Source organism: Leguminivora glycinivorella, chromosome 19, assembly GCF_023078275.1.
Source record: "Leguminivora glycinivorella isolate SPB_JAAS2020 chromosome 19, LegGlyc_1.1, whole genome shotgun sequence".
NCBI lineage: Eukaryota > Metazoa > Arthropoda > Insecta > Lepidoptera > Tortricidae > Leguminivora > Leguminivora glycinivorella.
Window position 1 is genome coordinate 14,653,071 of NC_062989.1, and position 18,738 is coordinate 14,671,808.

Consider the following 18,738-nt stretch of genomic DNA (forward strand, 5'->3'; position numbering starts at 1 on the left):
GTTCAAAACAGTAAGTAGGTACTCAAATATACTCCTAAATAGCAACTTTCTTTTCACCAGTGCGTTACGCAGAAAGGTACATCAGATATCTAGTTTGACCCAGTTATCACCAGTCCTTTTATGGTTTATACATCGACCACGTGGATTCTCCCACGGTAAATGCCTTTTATAAGCGTTTATAGAACTTACATTACTGTTTTGCCTATAAATACGCCGTTCTGGTGCATAATGCTTACCAATACATAGTTTGGTATAAAATGCAAATGCAATATGTAACTGAATGAAAAACATTTATTCAAACCCGTTAATGTTTTGCCCATACTGAGCAAATACTATGGAAGTATGGGCACAACTAATGAAATCAAGAAAAATAATTGAGTATCCCATTGAAAAATTCAAACTTGGGGTCAGACCAGTAAAATGTATGAAAGAGACACATTTTTTTCACGATTTCTTGGTTGATCCTAAGTACAAGCGTTCGTTACGTTCGAGTTTTGCATTCTTAGGGCCAGTTGCATCAACCACATTTGACAGACACATCATCGTCACGCGGCAAATGTCTATGGAACTTCCCATACAATAAAATTTAACGAACATATTCAGTGACAGACGATTTGGTGCAACCGACCGACCCTTAGTGTCGTGACTTTCTTGTAAATTGGAGATGGTTAGAATATAAACAGTGAACCTTAAGTGCCTTATTAGTTATTTATTATGTGACACTACCAAAACGTATAAAACTGTTCGTATGATACTGTGCAACCACTGAAAGTAATTAAAAACCGTTCAATTAATTAATCCAGCTCACTGGGCAGTTAATAAATCAAGTTCACGCGTTAAAGTAATTGCATTCAGATTTTAATTGGAATTGGTATTTTATGTGTGGTTTTGTGCGTATAAATACTCGTGATTTGCAAGTATTTAAAACATTTGACGTTAAAACTTCCATCATAATGAAAACAGCGTCATTTAGTGACATGCTTCCTTGTTTTTTTTTTGTGGTGGTGGCGAGCATAGGTTTCACGAGCAAGCGGAGCAAGGACCCCGCGAAAAAACTGAGCGAGCCTTGCTCATGTGCATATCTGCCATCATCAGATACTCGCATCAGATACTCGATTCCCATACTCGCCATACGTATATACGACACCCACGACACCTACAGGATGAGATGTGGTGGTGCTAAGGCCTAAATGGTCTAATATGCCCAACTATTAGGCGATTGAAGGCATACTCACATGCTGACAATATCGAAGATTTTTTTTTTCTTGGGGTTCTTAGGGCATTTTGTTGTCGATTTCACTTTTTTTTTAATTTCTGGAAATTTTTGCACTTTTTCTACTCAGAATCATGAGCTCTTTTAATTCTACTAGGAGACATTTCTTTTTGTCTTCCTCTGAGTTACGATCAAACAAGTTGTATGAGAAATAGGAACTCAGTGGAAAAAAATGGTTAGGCATTTTTTTTATCCTGCAGAATCGAAAGAGCTTATGATTCTGAGTAGAAAAAGTACAAAAATTTCCATATTCGGAAGAAAAAGTAAAACAGACAAGAAAATAAAAATACACACAATTCACATTATCCGATCCGATAACGGATTTCGGAAGGATTTCAATGGAAAAATCCACGATGGCGCCTGTATGTATGGGATATCGGTCCGACATCCGATATCGGATCGGATAATGTGAAAACGCACTCAGATGAACGTAAGTGTTTCATGTCGAGGGAAAAATCATTCATTCGAAACTTACATAAAAATGTAACCTAGTTAAGAATTAAGATAAGGGCATTTTCAAAAATTGGGATTCAAAATTACTGAAACTTTTTAACAAAAATTAACTCGATGTCAGATGCAAAATTTCAATAAAAATATTGCTTTTGTGTTAATTACATAAACTATAAGCAATTATCTACATTTAGAACATGAAAAAGTTGGTATTTAGACAAATTTTTATTCTTAATTGTCGTCACAAAACTGACATAAATATTAATAGGACATTCTTACACAGATTGACTGAGCCCCACGGCAAGCTCAAGAAGGCTTGTACTGTGAGTACTCAGGCAACGATATACATAATATACAAATACTTATACACATAGAACACGTCCATGACTCAGGACAAATATCTGTGCTCATCACACAAATAAATGCCCTTACCGGGATTCGAACCCAGGACCGCGGCTCAGCAGGCAGGGTCACTACCGACTGAGTCAAACCGGTCGTCAAAGTTACGTGACATCGAGTTAATTTTTGTTAATAACTATCACTAATTCTGGGTACCAATTTCTGAAAATGCCCATAAACGAGCTGTTGCAACTCTTGCAGCGGTCAATTTGTTCCGAACGAAACAATTTTTAAACACCGTCAAAGGCAAAGCTTTGGTTTGTTTACTCGCCCTACTCACACCTTCGTCACCACTCTGACTTCATCCAATAATGTTATGTCACCTTTTTAGGTCATATGACGTCACGGGAAGCACGAATTGATTAAGGAACGAATAGAATGTGGGAGATTTAGAACTTTTATGAAAGTTTGAACGAAAATTACCATCGTAGTCAATCAAGATCTAGATAAGGTAAGGTACATCGGGACAATGTAGGCGACTATGGGATATGGGTTAAAATTGTGGCGTAGGCGAGAGGCTGGCAACCTGTCACTGCAATGTCACAGTTTCGTTTTCTTTCAACCCCTTATTTGCCTAGAGTGGCACTGAAGCTTTAGTAGTTTCATGTGCTCTGCCTACCCCTTTATGGGATACAGGCGTGATTGTATGTATGTATGTACATCGGGACAAATCTCGACTGGGGGAAAATGTACCTAGACTATTTTTTCCACGTTTTACGATGTTTGCATTATTAAATAGAGTGTCCACCGGTTATATATTAGGCGTGTTCAGTGGATAATAATAATGGAAAAAATGGATCAGTTACAATTGCTCCCCAGTCGAGCTTTGCCCCGCTGTACCTTAACACATTTTTATACATACCAGCAGCGACTGGTCCATACAAGCCGATTCCAACAGGCTTGCCTAAAATTGATTACTTAGTAAAGTACTTAATGTTAAGGTAGGTTTCTTTTTTTTTTCTTTTTGCTACCTCAGAGGGTTATTGCACGGCGTATTATTAGAGGATACTCGACGATTGGACACGCAGCTGCATGTGTCCTCGCTAGCAAAATGCCTTGGGAGCTGGACGCTCGGATATTGGCCGAGCGCTATAACCAGAGGGTAGAACTCCGAACCACCGATGAGCGTCTGGCACCTCGGGAACTAGAGGCACGACTGCAGGAGACTAGGAAAAGAGAGAGGGACCGCTGGAAGAGCCAATTGGAGGACGAGCCCTATATATGGAACGTACACAATAGGAGCGCTCCTCCCGTCCTTTGACGCATGGCTCGACCGCGAACACGGCGTTCTGACATACAGAATGGTACAGGTAATGACCGGACATGGCTGCTTCGGTCATTACCTGTACATGATAAAGAGGGAACCTTTGCCCGTTTGTCATCACTGCGGTCACCCAGATGACACAGCTTACCATACAATGGTGGAATGCCCTAATTGGGCACCTGAGCGGTGGGAGCTAGAAATAGCCCTTAACGACGACGATCTCACCTTGCACAATATAGTCGCAAAAATACTTGTGTGCAAGAGATCATGGGCGGCATTCAGCAACTTTTGCGAAAAAGTGATGCTGAGAAAAGAAGAAGCGGAGCGGCAGCGCGAAGAAAGGCAGAATGCGCATCCACTCCGACAAAGACGGAGGGGAAGAAGACGGCGGCAGTTTACTAACGGCCTGATTCCCCATGCAGTAGAGCCGCGGGTTGGGGACCCGCACGTAAGGCTCTACACGTATAAGGTGGGGCTGTAGCGTTACACAGCCCCTCCTCCTTTCGGTCCGAGGGTGCTTTTAAAAAGCAAGCCGGGGGAGCATCGTGGTAGAATATTTTTGAACTCATGGTGCTCCCCTATAACGGCAGTGAGGGTAACGCCGCAGGGGAAGTTAGTGGGTATTCTCCTCCCCTCTTTCTGACTAGCAGAGAGAGCTAAGGGAGGGGCGAGTCCCACATACCACCCCATCCCCAACGGGCTTCCAAAGCCCGGGGGTGAGATGCGTAAATGCATTTACCCCTGCGACAAAAAAAAAAAAGGTTTCTTTTTGCTCAGTGTTGCCTAGCAAAAATTTTCACCAGCCACCACTGATACATACGGAAATAAATCGGATGACGGTGAAAAGATGCAGTGCGTAAAGTATCATAAAAATAGTTCTACGGCTATGAAGGATCCTATTTTCTTGAATTCAGATCAGACTTAGTGCGGAACAGCCCTTAGCTCCAATTTGCATTCTCTAGTTGTCACGTTAGTCTGTGTGCACCTTTAGGCGGACTTAAACTCCTATACTTTGTAAATAAAACCTGTCATAAAGTCAAATTTTATCTAATGAACATACATATAAAAGTGGATAAAACGCGGGTTATCTAATCTGGGCCTAGTGGGTTCATAATTCATTCAGGTGACGAGGATGACACGCGAATGTGGCAATATGGTTTAATGTCACTCTTCCTAAACCTTTTTCCTCCCTTTCCTTTCCTCCTTCCTAAAACTTCCTTTATTTTATTAGACAGAAACCATTTATAACAATGATTTCTGTTTTGTGAAGAAGGAAATATATGTGATGTGGAATTCATTCAAACCGCAACGCGAATGAAATCGCAGATAGATGCTAACACGTCGAATACAATTTTACTAATCACTAGGAATCGTGGTTCGGTAATTCTCAGTTTTGTATTCCCAATTTGAGTATTAACTTGTCGCTAAATATACATTTATGTATAACTAGGGGTCTGTAGGCAAATTTTGAGCTCCATATATATTTTGAGGGTGTCCCTCTACATTTCTAAGAACGTTTGTTCTATTATCACTTGGCCTAACCGTTTTGGCCTAATGGGCATGTAACCAAATAATCAATTAGCATAACATCATACTTGGCATAGTGTAATGGAAGGCCTAATCTTTATTTGTCCTATTTTTAATTACTATATTACTAAAAAGGCCTTATTTTATTTGCAATAAAATTTATGATCATAAAAACTTTTGATCTATACTGTTATTCTGTTATTCCATAATCCTTTTCGCTTCAAATGTATTAGCCTAATCTATAATCCGGCCAACTGATCATTATAGCAAAAAGTTTTAGGCGAAACAAAAATAGAAGAAAAAACTTTAGGAATCTAGATATCCATATTTTGAGCCCTCTAAAACCGTAGCTAGCCAAAGGGCCAAGTTCAAGTTTCGCCATGTCTATCTCATCTATCTGTCCGTCCGTCCGTCCGCGGATAATCTCAGTGACCGTTAGCACTAGAAAGCTGAAATGTAAAGTCGGGACTGATTTTTTTTTCATTCCAACCTCAACGTGTGGTGTGATATATTGTTGGATAGGTATTTAAAAATGAATACGGGTTTACTGAATTCGTTTTTTGATAATATTAATATTTTTGGAAATAATCGCTCCTAAAAGGAAAAAAAAGTGCCCCTCTAACTTTTGAACTATATGTTTAAAAACTATTATGAAAAAAATCACAAAAATAGAACTTTATAAAGATTTCTAGGAAAATTAAAAACTACGGAACGATCGAGTACTCGTAGTATGCTACTATGCATAACTCTTCTATCTACGACTTTTGTCACGAATGTCACGATCATAAATAACAACTAAATAACTTAGTCCGTACATACCTATACCTTATTGAATTCCGTTAACTTCGGTATATATTTATATCCATTATAGGAAACAGAATGGCATAGTTACTTTTCTTAAATTCGTATTTTTTTTTCTAAAAAAACCTTACACCTGCGATAGATGTTACATCAATTGCTGTTGAGAAACGGGCTTTACAATGAACTCTACTAATAATCTCATATCGAACACACAAAACACGTTTCTCAACAGCACTTGGTGTAACTTCAACATCTATCGCAGGTGCATGATGTTTTAAGACAAGAATGATTAAAAAACTAACTATGCTATTCTGTTTCCTACAATGGACCCAATTACATACCGAAGTTATATGGATCGCATACTGGTCGAAAAAAAAAACATTTTTATTTTTTCTTTTTTTTAATCTATAAATAGATAAGTACAGTCGCCATCAGATATATAAGAGCGCCCGAGGTACTCAAAAATATCTGAACACGCCTCTAACGCCTAGGCAATAGAGGCGTGTTCAGATATTTTTGAGTACCTCGGGCGCTCTTATATATCTGATGGCGACTGTACATATCTGATTAAGAGTTGAACGTGCTAGCATATTATCTGGATGCTTAGATGCTTACGCTCGATCTGTCCGTTACGTTACGCTTGTCTCATTACTGATTCATTACGGTTTCTACAATGTTAATTACATGTTTCGATCGGTCTAGTGTCTAGTCTACCAAGAATGTACTGAATGTAAGGCCAGAGTATAATAAAGAGTACTATCGTACAGTATGGCTACTCTCCGCTGAAAGTGCCGCCCACCCGCTCTTAGTTACCGCCTGCCAAAAACGCGAACAGTCGACCTGTCATATCTCACTCATACAAGCATAGTACGCGTTCACCTCGCGTTCACCAACACGAGTTTAGACTGTGTGCTAGGAACGCGCCTCTTTCATATAAAGGGCCTGGCCGGACTGCCATGGTAAAATCGCCCCTGGCTAAATATGAAATATTGATATGCAGGATTATTCGTATTGTTACTACATGTACTACTACTGGATATTATGCCTCAAACTGTTTCCGTTTACGAAAAAAATTAAAAAAAAGAAATTTTGTTTTTTATTTTTTTCTTTAAAACCGCGTATCCGATTGAGTTGTTCTTTGGATATTTTATAGATATATTAGGGATACATCAATAAAAAAAAAAATTAACTTCCTGACTTTTTGTTAATGCATTTTTTTATTAATTTATGTTTTAAATATTTTTTTTTACTACATACGAGTTAGCGACACCTACTTTATTTTTATATAATAATCGCCATTTTATACTCTATTACATATATTTTTATCAAAAATATTAGTTTGGATCAACAATGTCAAAATAAGTTATTTATATATTACTAGTATTACCCTTTAGTACGTTGCTCCTGGAAAGTGATGTATGAAAATTTTGGCATAATTAATGGAAGATTTTTTTAAATTGGGATATGTAGATTATAGGCCGAAGTTATTTTTCATCAACCCTCCCCACCCCTCCCCCCTCTGCGTCACCCCTCTACCCCCCCTTAAAGAGCCGAAAATGCGATTTTTCTCGATTTCTGACAAAACCGATGAAGATACAGAAAAAGCGTGTAGGAACGAAGTAATCCTTAATAAATTTACTACAAATCTCTCATAAACACTTTAGTGCTAGCACTTATAGTTTTCGTGCAATCCGTCACGAAAGTTGCTCCTTTCTGCAATTTTCTTTAAAGAATATTAAAGTGTTGTCCCAAAATGCTTACGAAATTTGTTTGATACGACTAAAATATTGTAAACTCATGACTATAATAAAATTAAGGGGATAAATCACTACCATGGTTGGGACTTGAACTCACGGCTTCCGGATAGAAACTCGAGGGCTCTACCAACTGAGCCACCAAAAGCTCATCCCTAGTTTCTAGCGAATCTTTCAGCTTTCTACTATATGAATCAATGGTACCCCTAGCGTCATTTATCTATCAATCTAGAGGCCGTGAGTTCAAGTCCCGCCCATGGTAGTGATTTTTTTCCCCTGAAATTCATTCTGAGTTTATAATATTTTAGTACTATCAAACCGACGATTTCGTAAGCATTTAAGGAGAAAACTTATCATTCATTAAAGAAAATTGCAGAAAGGAGCAACTTTCGTGACGGATTGCGCGAAAACTATAAGTGCTAGCACTAAAGTGTTTATGAGAGATTTGTAGTAAATTTATTAAGGATTACTTCGTTCCTACACGCTTTTTCTGTATCTTCATCGGTTTTGTCAGAAATCGAGAAAATCGCATTTTCGGCTCTTTAAGGGGGTAGAGGGGTGACGCAGAGGGGGAGGGGTGGGGAGGGTTGATGAAAAATAATTTCGGCCTATAATCTACATATCCCAATTTAAAAAAAATCTTCCATTAATTATGCCAAAATTTTCATACATCACTTTCCAGGAGCAACGTACTAAAGGGTAATACTAGTAATATATAAATAACTTATTTTGACATTGTTGATCCAAACTAATATTTTTGATAAAAATATATGTAATAGAGTATAAAATGGCGATTGTTATATAAAAATATAGTAGGTGTCGCTAACTCGCATGTGGTAAAAAAAAAATATTTAAAACATAAATTAAAAAAAAAATGTATTTAACAAAAAGTCAGGAAGTTAATTTTTTTTTTATTGATGTATCCCTAATATATCTATAAAATATCCAAAGAACAACTCAATCGGATACGCGGTTTTAAAGAAAAAAATAAAAAACAAAATTTCTTTTTTTTAATTTTTTTCGTAAACGGAAACAGTTTGAGGCATAATATCCAGTAGTAGTACATGTAGTAACAATACGAATAATCCTGCATATCAATATTTCATATTTAGCCAGGGGCGATTTTACCATGGCAGTCCGGCCAGGCCCTTTGTTCACCAGTGTCCGAGGTGTGGTGAGGCACTGAATCAATGTGGATACTTATGTGGTATTTCCACTGAAGGTCCATTCGAACCGAAACCCTCGCGATTTTTCAGCGGTATGATAACGTTCTGTCAGTACAAAAAGCGACGTTTTTGTCAAAAGTCTCTAATATAGCTGTGATATTGGGCTGTTCGATTTATTTAGGCCATGAATCTACTGTGAAAGAGCTCGCGATTCTCAGTATTAATCGCGTAAAAAATACCCATGTTATAAAAAAGTGAGGTGGACAACTTTGAAAAAAAATGGCCCATTTATACATACTATGATTTAAAAAGCTTATATACATGCGACTACAGTACTGTATGAAAGTAATACTGCTTCTTTACCGTAAATCTAAATGAATAATGTAACATGTCTCACCGCCAACGCCTAGGTGCATTGTTGGTACATCTGTATAAATGTACCTATGCGTTTACACTCACGGGAGTGCAAGTGCACCAAAGACGTTTGCGTGATTCCTCGGAATTGATCAGTTACGGAGACTGCTTATCAACTAGCGAACCCTAGTAACTGGTCTGCCACCTACACCGAAGAATTCAAGTGTCTCTCCCTTTGTTTAGATTTTTTATGACAAACTAGCAGACGAGCCGCCTGATGGGAACCAATCATCTCCGCCCATTGGGCATAAGCTACATCAGGGGAGCCACTTCTGCGTTACCGGCCTTTGAGAACTCTAAATACCTGATTCGTGAAGGACCCCATGTCATAGCGCAAGGGAAACACCTCAGAAGGTAGCTTGTTCCACAACTTGCAAGTTCTGGGTATAACCGAGTAAGAGGCCAGTTTGTTCTTGGATTGCCACGTGTCGAGAAAGTGAGGTTGGAGTTTGTTTCTTTGGCAGGAGGTGCGGTGGCGCCAAATCAAAAAGTTCTTTAGAACATTCCCCGAACATTCTGAATGTTGGGATATTTAATTTAGGCTGGTTTTTGTGTCACGCGGACCGACAGCGTGGTAAGTTGGTAAGTTCAGGGAGCGTTTTAGAATAAAGCGGACGAATCCGCGAGGACGACAACGTCAACTCCATATAAATTGGTCGCGCGGATCGCCCCTCGTGACACTAAAACCAGCTTTAAAGTTACAGTCTTGTAAAAATATGGGTGTATACATCTTACTCAAAAATATGTCCCATAGCATCTTAGTTTGGTGTAATAACAGCGTAGTACACCATATATGAGACGAATATTTCGATACATATTTTTGCACTTGACTGTACATGTCTCCGTAGTATTGTGTACAACATTTTTAAGTGCTCATGCTATTCAAACTTCAATTCCACCTACACAATCAGTGGTGTTTAGAGACAATAAGCGTTCATTGAGCACCAATTATCGCTCAAAAGCGGGCCTTGGTGCGCCCTAGTTTCTCACTGCGGCTTTTGTAACTCACTAATTGGTGAGATGCGCACTTGAATTGTTTATGGCAAGAGGAGGAATAAGATTTCTGACAAAAAGATAATTTTTGGTAGTTAGCTTTGGTCGCTGACTGTACTTTTCTTTCCACAGGCAACTGAATGAAGATGGTATGAAACGAATGCATGTGAATGATGAGATGACGTCCGATAGAGAGGTATGGAAGAAAAAGACAAGCTGCGCCGACCCCAAGTAATTGGGATAAGGGCAAGCGAATGAAGAGGCAAGTAAATGATCATCGAAACTATATAGGCTACTAGACTCATATCGAATTTGTCACAATAAATGATTGTCTTCTTTAGTATTTGACATAAAAAAACAATATTTATAGATTTTGGGTATTAAAAGTGTATGATGACTACGTATTTTCGATTAATAATGTGTGTAATTTTTTATTTATTTTGGCCACCAAAAACGCTGTCAGCAATGTAGTGACGTCATCGAATTCGAACCTTACTGCATGTCAAAACAATCATTGACATATTGAACTTTATGCCTTTATACTTAAGTCAGTAAATGTTGTTTTCGAGTAAAATGACCTGATGCACAGATCATCTATAGATTAAGTTGACTGCGTTGTTTTCGCCTGATTACGTAAAAGTATAATTTAAAAATATTTATTGCTGTTTTTAAGTCCTAATAAAATATGGTAATATTTAATTTCGGTTAATTGGACAGTACTTAATTATATAAGACAGACTTTAAAAAAGGGCCAATTCGCCTATTGTAACCACTTAAGCACAATTTGGTTGCGTTTCATCGCATGATTCCTATCTTCCACCTGTTTTCGTCATCACATCAGCTCGGTGATACCATCATATTTTGGCACCAAACCCATGCGAATGTTCAGCCTCACGGAGACTAGGAAGTGGGACAAATTTAACTTGCAGGGATTAACCCGTGGGCCCAACTTTTTTGTTGTCTTGTGATTCTTGTGACTTTTGACTGAGAACCAGTCTCGCTTGTATTTTATTTATTTATTTATTTTATTTATTTATACAAGGAATTCCAACAGCTATGAATGATACAATATAAATTTAGAATAGCAATACAGAGCCAATTATAGGAACTCACAAATAGAGACTGGATGGATAGTTTTTACACAGTAATTTAAATTATGATACACAATACACATGCACATGTGATCGAGATACCTAGTACATTGGACATCTTAAGTGGTATTAAGTAACTCGAAGTAAGAAACAAGATAGTTATAATGAATGAATACCTATTTGATACTAAGGTACATTAAGTATACATTATGTTGACATAATTGGGTAGAACATATAAGTAAGACAATTATCAGTTGAATGAAGAACGTGGACCAGACACAAAGTATTACAAATTACAGATTAATACTCTAAAGCATCAATTTTTGTAGAGATGATGCAGGTATTGCAAATGATTTTGATTTATTATTTGGGTCAGAAGTGTAGCAATCAACCCTTATTTAAATTACCTATTACTACTAATTAAATTCTATGACATTTTAATCGAATTAGGACGACTCTTTTGCAACTCAGCTAAAAGTTGAAAGCTAAAAGCGTGTACGAACCGTGTTGCTATGTGCCAATGAATGCCAACTATTTGCCTGTACCATATCATGTTTTAAAATAATAACTCTGAAAGGTTCACAGGTCATTGCGTGACAACTAAGGGATTAACGACTAGCACGTTAGGGAAGGATCTATTTTACAAGCATTTTATTTAACTTGCAGTGTTTGGTCAAATTTTGCAAAGTTAATAAATCCCGATCCACGTTAAATGAAAATTTGCCGATACGGTAGCGAAAATGCTAAAATGGAAAGGAATTTTAGTTAAATATACAAGTGTTATTAACTAGATTTATCGAAAAAAAATTATCCATTAAGAACAACTCAGTCAAAAGATATTTCAAAAAAATCTTTGAAATCGAGGTTCCGCTCTCGACTCTTTCCTCCTTCAAAACTTAATCAATCGGAAATCGGAACGAAATTTGAGAATCTGAATAACAATGAAATAATCTATGTCGGACCGTTTAGCTTTTTTGGTTAATTGTTACCAATCTTGAGTATCACACCTTTTCTTGTGCCACAATGAAAAAGGTCGTTTTTGGAAATTTCTGATTTGCTCTAGAGTCTTTAAAAAGCAGAATATCAAAAAAATCAAAACGGTCCGACACAGATAAAAATAATAACAATCTGTGTTGAAAAAATCTTTGCTCTATCTTCAAAAACCAGGGAGGAAATAGTCCAGAGCGTTTGTATGGAGAATTGACCCCTACCGTATCGTCTTAATAAATTTCAGTAGATATTAGATCCTAGCCATTTGAAAATTAACAGAAATTCTAAAAAATGTTCTTATTGTGTAAGTGTAACATGAGGAAACCAAAAGATTTTAACTAGGCATTTCTGAGGGCAAAATAAAGATAAAAATTGTTTTTTTCTTTATTATAAATGGGCCTCCTCTTGGCCACAGACTAGCCAAAGGCAAAGACGTGGCCTACGATGCAGTGAGCTCGCCCAGAAGATGCCTGTTCACCCTTGATTTTAATTTACGTAAAGCAAACTTTGCAAAAAAATGTTATAATGAATGAAAAAAGTCTTTTGAGAAATAGGAAAGTGTGCATCTCTGTTTGTTTGTCCGTCTTTCACGGCAAAACGGAGCGAGGAATTGACGTGATTTTTTAAGTGGAAATAGTTGAAGGGATGGACAGTGACACAGGCTACTCTTTGTCTCGTTCTAACCCCCCACTTATCTAAAATAGGGGGTGAAAGTTTGTATTGAGCATTCCGCAATTTTCGAATTTAACGCGAGCAAAGCCGCGCGCAAAAGTTAGTACCTAATACAGAGTGGGGCCTGTAACAAAGGCGAAAAATTGAACTGTAGGCTATTCTCCTTATACTGATCAACATTTGTTCAGTGACTTTTAAAAATTATGAAGTCTTTAAATTTTTAATTTTTCATACAAAATAAATATTAGCTTCAATGTACGCCATTATTGTTGTCATTGACGTTGTCTGTCACACTTTAGACTTAACAGAATTTGCAATACATTACCTCTTAGAAAAAACTTTCAAGGGTGATAAAAATCAAAATACAAGTTATTTTTAAAAGTCGCCGAACAAATGTTGATCAGTATAAGGAGAATAGCCTAGAGTTCAATTCTTCGCCTTTGTTACAGGCCCCACTCTGTATATCTCACACGTAAATCACGTATGCAACTGTAGTTTATGTATTTGATGTTCATCATCATCATTTGATAACATAACCCCACTCATTTGTCGACGCGCACTTGGCCACATCTCGGACACTGGCGATCAAATATATGAAAGAGGCGCGTTCCTAGCACACAGCCTAAGCTCGTGTAGGTAAACGCGTACCATGCTTGTGTAAGTGAGATATGACAGGTCGACTGTTGGCGTTTTTGACAGGCGGTAACTGTGAGGTAACCGAGAGGGGGTGGGTGGCACTTTCAGCGGGGAGCGGGAGTGGCCATACTGTACGATAGTACTCTTTATTATACTGTGACGGCTATAAATATAATCCACATATCAGTCGTGCATCAATCATAAATGATTAATATTATTATCAGTGATTAGAATATGCCCAAGCAAGTCAATGACCTTTACTGCCCTGTACAAATATTAGTTGACGAACCCATATATATAGGGGAACGTAATAACCATAGAGGAATAAGTATGGGACGAGTTGTAACTCCATACATCAGTATATGCGGGTTATTTGTATAGGCATAGTTAAGTGACATCTAGCGACAATCACGCGTCAATCACGATTCACGACTAATAGCGTAAATTATCAATACTGCTACTTGTCAATAGATGTCGCGACGAACGAAAAGTCTAAATGCTCACCAATTTTTAACCCCCGACGGAATAAACCTAACCACAAAATTAAAATTTTGAAAAAACCCCCGACCGCGACCTGGTGGACCGATTTTCATGAAACATGGCTAAGAACACTCCCGACTAACACAACTTTCAAATGAAAAAAACTAAATCGAAATCGGTTCATCCGTTCGGGAGCTACGATGCCACAGACAGACACACACACAGACAGACAAACAGACAGACAGACAGACAGACAGACACGTCAAACTTATAACACCCCGTCGTTTTTGTGTCGGGGGTTAAAAACGACGGGGTGTTATAAGTTTGACGTGTCTGTCTGTCTGTCTGTGTCTGTCTGTGGCATCGTAGCTCCCGAACGGAACAACCGATTTAGATTTAGTTTTTTTTGTCTGAAAGCTGAGTTAAGTAGTCGGGAGTGTTCTTAGCCATGTTTCATGAAAATCGGTCCACTACGACGCGGTCGGGGGTTTTTTCAAAATTTAAATTTTATTACTATAGTATTAATCAGTATTCTGTTTTCAATTCCTTCTGCTTGTAATATTATTATAAGTTGGCAACTGTACTAATATTAAATTTTTGGCAGACAAGACACAGTTGCCACCTAGTATCGAGTAGTGGTACTGATAATTCACGCTATTTGACGCGTGATTGTCGCTAGATGTCACTTAACTATGCCTATACAAATAACCCGTATTTACTGATGTATGTTACAACTTTTCCCTTACTTTTTCCTCTATGGTCATATCACACGTTATTTATCTTGCTTTACGTTATAATAGTGACAGGTTTTCCTTTTATCCCGTGGGTGTGGTAAAAGTCACCTGTGGGTCGACGATCTTCAGGTTTTAAAATAAATGCATGTACAGTCAACCAATTAAAATACTAGGCCACTCTAGAACCCTGTCGTATTGACACCGTGCTTTATTTGCTATACAAGTCAGTTTGACTTTTACTGTGAAAGGGTTCTACAGTGGCCTAGGATGTGAGTATTATATTCTTTGCCTAGGATTCAGATTGGTTGACTGTAACCTCAAAGGTTCCTTGTGCTAGTTGAGGCACATCTCGGACACTGGCGATCAAATATATCGTCACTACTTTTAAAAAATCTCGTATCTCACGCTGCTCCTTAAAGTTAAAACGCAGTAAGTCTATATGCATTCCATACATACTTACTACAATTTTCTTTTCATTGACAGACGAAGATACAAGTTTTTTTAAAAGTAGTGACGATATGTATGAGGCGCGTTCCTAGCACACATTCTAAGCTCGTGTAGGTGAACGCGTACCATGCTTGTATGAGTGAGATGTGAGATATGACAGGTTGACTGTTCGCGTTCTTGACAGGCGTTAACTGTGAGGTAATCGAGAGGGGGTGGGCGGCGCTTGCCGCGGGGAGCGGAAGTGGTCATACTATAGTAATGTACGATAGTACTCTTTATTATACTATGGTTGAGGGTAAATTAATACATTACACGACCAAATAAGAAGGTTAAAGGTAGGTTAGGTTTTGTATTTAGTTGGTTAACCGACCAATGTTGTAACTACCTGAAAATGTAGATACAAATGATTTGTTTAAGTACGTTCTTTTTAATATCTACACGTACGGAGTATAGACCAAAGAACGGTAGATATAGACTACTAGTATAGAGCCAAAATAGTACATTACGATACAAGTGCGAAAAAAGGAAGTTTGAAACGAGTGGCGATAACGACACGAGTTACAAATTTCCTTTTCGCACGACGTTTTTTAGTACAGATGGCCCTCCGAAGTTTCAAAGGGCCATCTGTACTGAACGTCGTACGATACACGTACGAAAAGGATATTCGTAACTCGTGTACATTTAAAACACGACCCTTTTTCTCGCACTTGTATCGTAATGTACTATTTCCGTAACGTTTGCGCTATCGAATGATATAAATATAGATATAGATGTTTATTGGTAAAATATTCACATTTACCCGTCAATTACATAGAATGATTATAAAAAAAAATCGTATTGTACCTAATGTAAATCGTGAAAATCTCGTGGTAGTGGGTCAGAGCTTTTACAATTGTCTGCCCGGACACGGAATGTACGCGTATCGCTCGGATCAATAAGTGTTGAGTGATACAAATTGATTCTGGACAGAGGGAGTCTTTTAAGGCCTGAGGCGCGATTGAATGTCATGTCATCGTGTCATGTGATATGGCTGTCAGTGGCAATGGTTAACATGAATACAGGTTTAATAGCGGCGTCAATCCAGGGTGTGAATCCCTATGGGCTTCATAGCACTAACTAAATATCTTGGGTAAATGATCCAAAGTGAATCTTGGCCTCCGAAATGAAAGTTCACCACCTGTCCCGATCCTGCGTAGCCTCTTGCCAGTCACTGACTTGAAGCCGACGCAGATCCGCCACACTGTCCTCCTAACGATACCTCGGTCGACCCGCCGGACGGCCACCAGCCGGTCGCCCCAATAAAGATCTCTTGACAAACGGATCGTTTCCCATACTATTGCTAATAGCGCTACCAAAATAAAAATACGTAGAAATTAAAAACGAAAGTGGCTATGGGACTGAGGAAGACCGTGATGGAAAATTAATAAGAAATGTTAAGCATTAGGTACATAAGCCCAAAGAGGAACTGACTACGAGAATGATTACGATATAAGAAATAAACGATAAACGAATGAGATTATCGATGATGATAACGTCTGGTACCAAAAAGAGGTACACAAAAAAATATGCCCAATCTTATGGTCTAGATTGTTTTTATGGCTATGGTAATCTTGATATGATGGAAATAATGGTTAATTAATGGTCAGTCTTCTCCGAGACCACGGGGACAACGCTGTCCCTGAAACGTTGGAGGTCAGTTTAATATGTAGTCATACGCGATTAAGTCCCGATTTTAAAAATAACTAATGGTTAATTATCTGAGATTCTTACACACAAAGAAAATACAACATAGCGGGCCAGCATCATTTGTTAGGAAACTATGTAACTGACGTCACTAGAAATTTCTAACGTTCGCACTGAGTGTACCTGTTTTTATAAATATAGGTAATTTTTTGCCTATTTTCTTAAATTACTTGAAATTTACTTTACTAAAAATTATTAAAAAAATATATTTTACTACTAAAAATTATTAAAAAAATATTACTCTTTCATTTGATATTGCAACACAATATAGTCCTAGAAACTTTGATTTTCACTTTTACACCCCAAAAGTGGCCCCTATAATTGAATTATTCTTAATTTAAATTACATGTCCGTCTTTGGTTTACATATGTGTGCCAAATTTCAAGTTAATCGGTTCGGTAGTTTCGGAGAAAATTGGCTGTGACGACGGACAGACAGACACACGAGTGATCCTATAAGGGTTCCGTTTTTCCTTTTTGAGGTACGGAACCCTAATAAAAGAGAGAGCGAGCGATTTGTAGACTTTGTAGTTCATAGCTCGGCGACGAACTATAACTCGGTCGCGCTATCATCTCGTCTCTTTTATTTACACGAGAGCGACTATCTTTTGTTCGTTTCTCGCCGATAGCTCATTGCTTACTCGCATCTGGTGGGACCAGTGCTTTAAGCTGAGCACAAATGAAGGCCGCTATAAAACTCGACCCTTGGGACTTATGGCACAAAGCAATCTCCTTTGATTGGCCACGTCTCGTCTATGCAAATGAAAATATATTTGCATTCTATAATGTTTATCCTTAGCAGTAATAATAGTATGCATCGACAATTTAATTTAATTATGAGACACAAACTACACAAAGACGGATTTAATCAAATCTACTTTTTTCCCGTGTCCTAAAGTCCTACTAAAATCAATGGAAAAATCACCGCTGCAGCGCTGCTGTATTTTGTCCTGTCCTGGCGTTATGGGCTGACACAACTGAGTAATTTGATTAACAGAGCTACCAGTTTTCACGAAAATGTCTGCCATCTGACCTTTCAATGTAGTGAGAATGAAGAAAGGAAACTAAGTTGTTTTTCTTCGCTGTATGAGAAAAAATAGTGTGTGCTGAGGTGACGAAAGATTAACAGGAGAATGGAAAAGAAACAGTAGTACATATTTAGTACCGACATACATCAGAGGTAGTTACAAAGTCGCCCCCATCACAGACAAAATCACCGAAAGTAGGCTTACTAGTATGGGCACGTGATGAGACGCCCTGAAGACCATGTAGTGCGGCAAGCCTTGGCATTACCGACAGGGAAGCGAGCAGATAAGGAAGACCTAAAGCCACATGGTGTTCTACAGTGACCCGCGACTTGGAACGAACCCAACTTACTCCGAAGACAACTCAGAACAGACGGTCCTGGCGCTTAAGAACGAGGAGGGCCGACCCCAAATAATGGGATTAAGGCAAAGAGAAAGAAGAAAAAAGAAGAGTATTTAGTACCGATCTCACAAAAGGGTCTAAGGGTCTCCCTAAACATATCGACGAGGAATCGATTTCGAGTCGATACTTACTTACTTACTTTGTTGGCGCGACGACCCAAAGTGAGTCTTGGCCTCCAACACAAGAGCACGCCACTTTACGCGGTCCAGAGCGACCTCTCGCCAGCCCTCGTTAACGCCGAGTTCACGGAGATCTGCTTCCACTCTATCTGCCCAACGATATTTAGGATGGCCAGCGGGACGGCGTCCAGTTGGACAACCCAGATAGGCTCTTGACTGCCCGATCCTCACTCATCCTTATAAGATGGCCAAGCCAGCGGAGACGATGTGCCTTGGTCTCGCCTATTATAGTCGAAAGTCGGCTATAAGATGTTCAATTTCGGCATTTTTTCGGATTCTCCAACTGCCATCGTCTCTT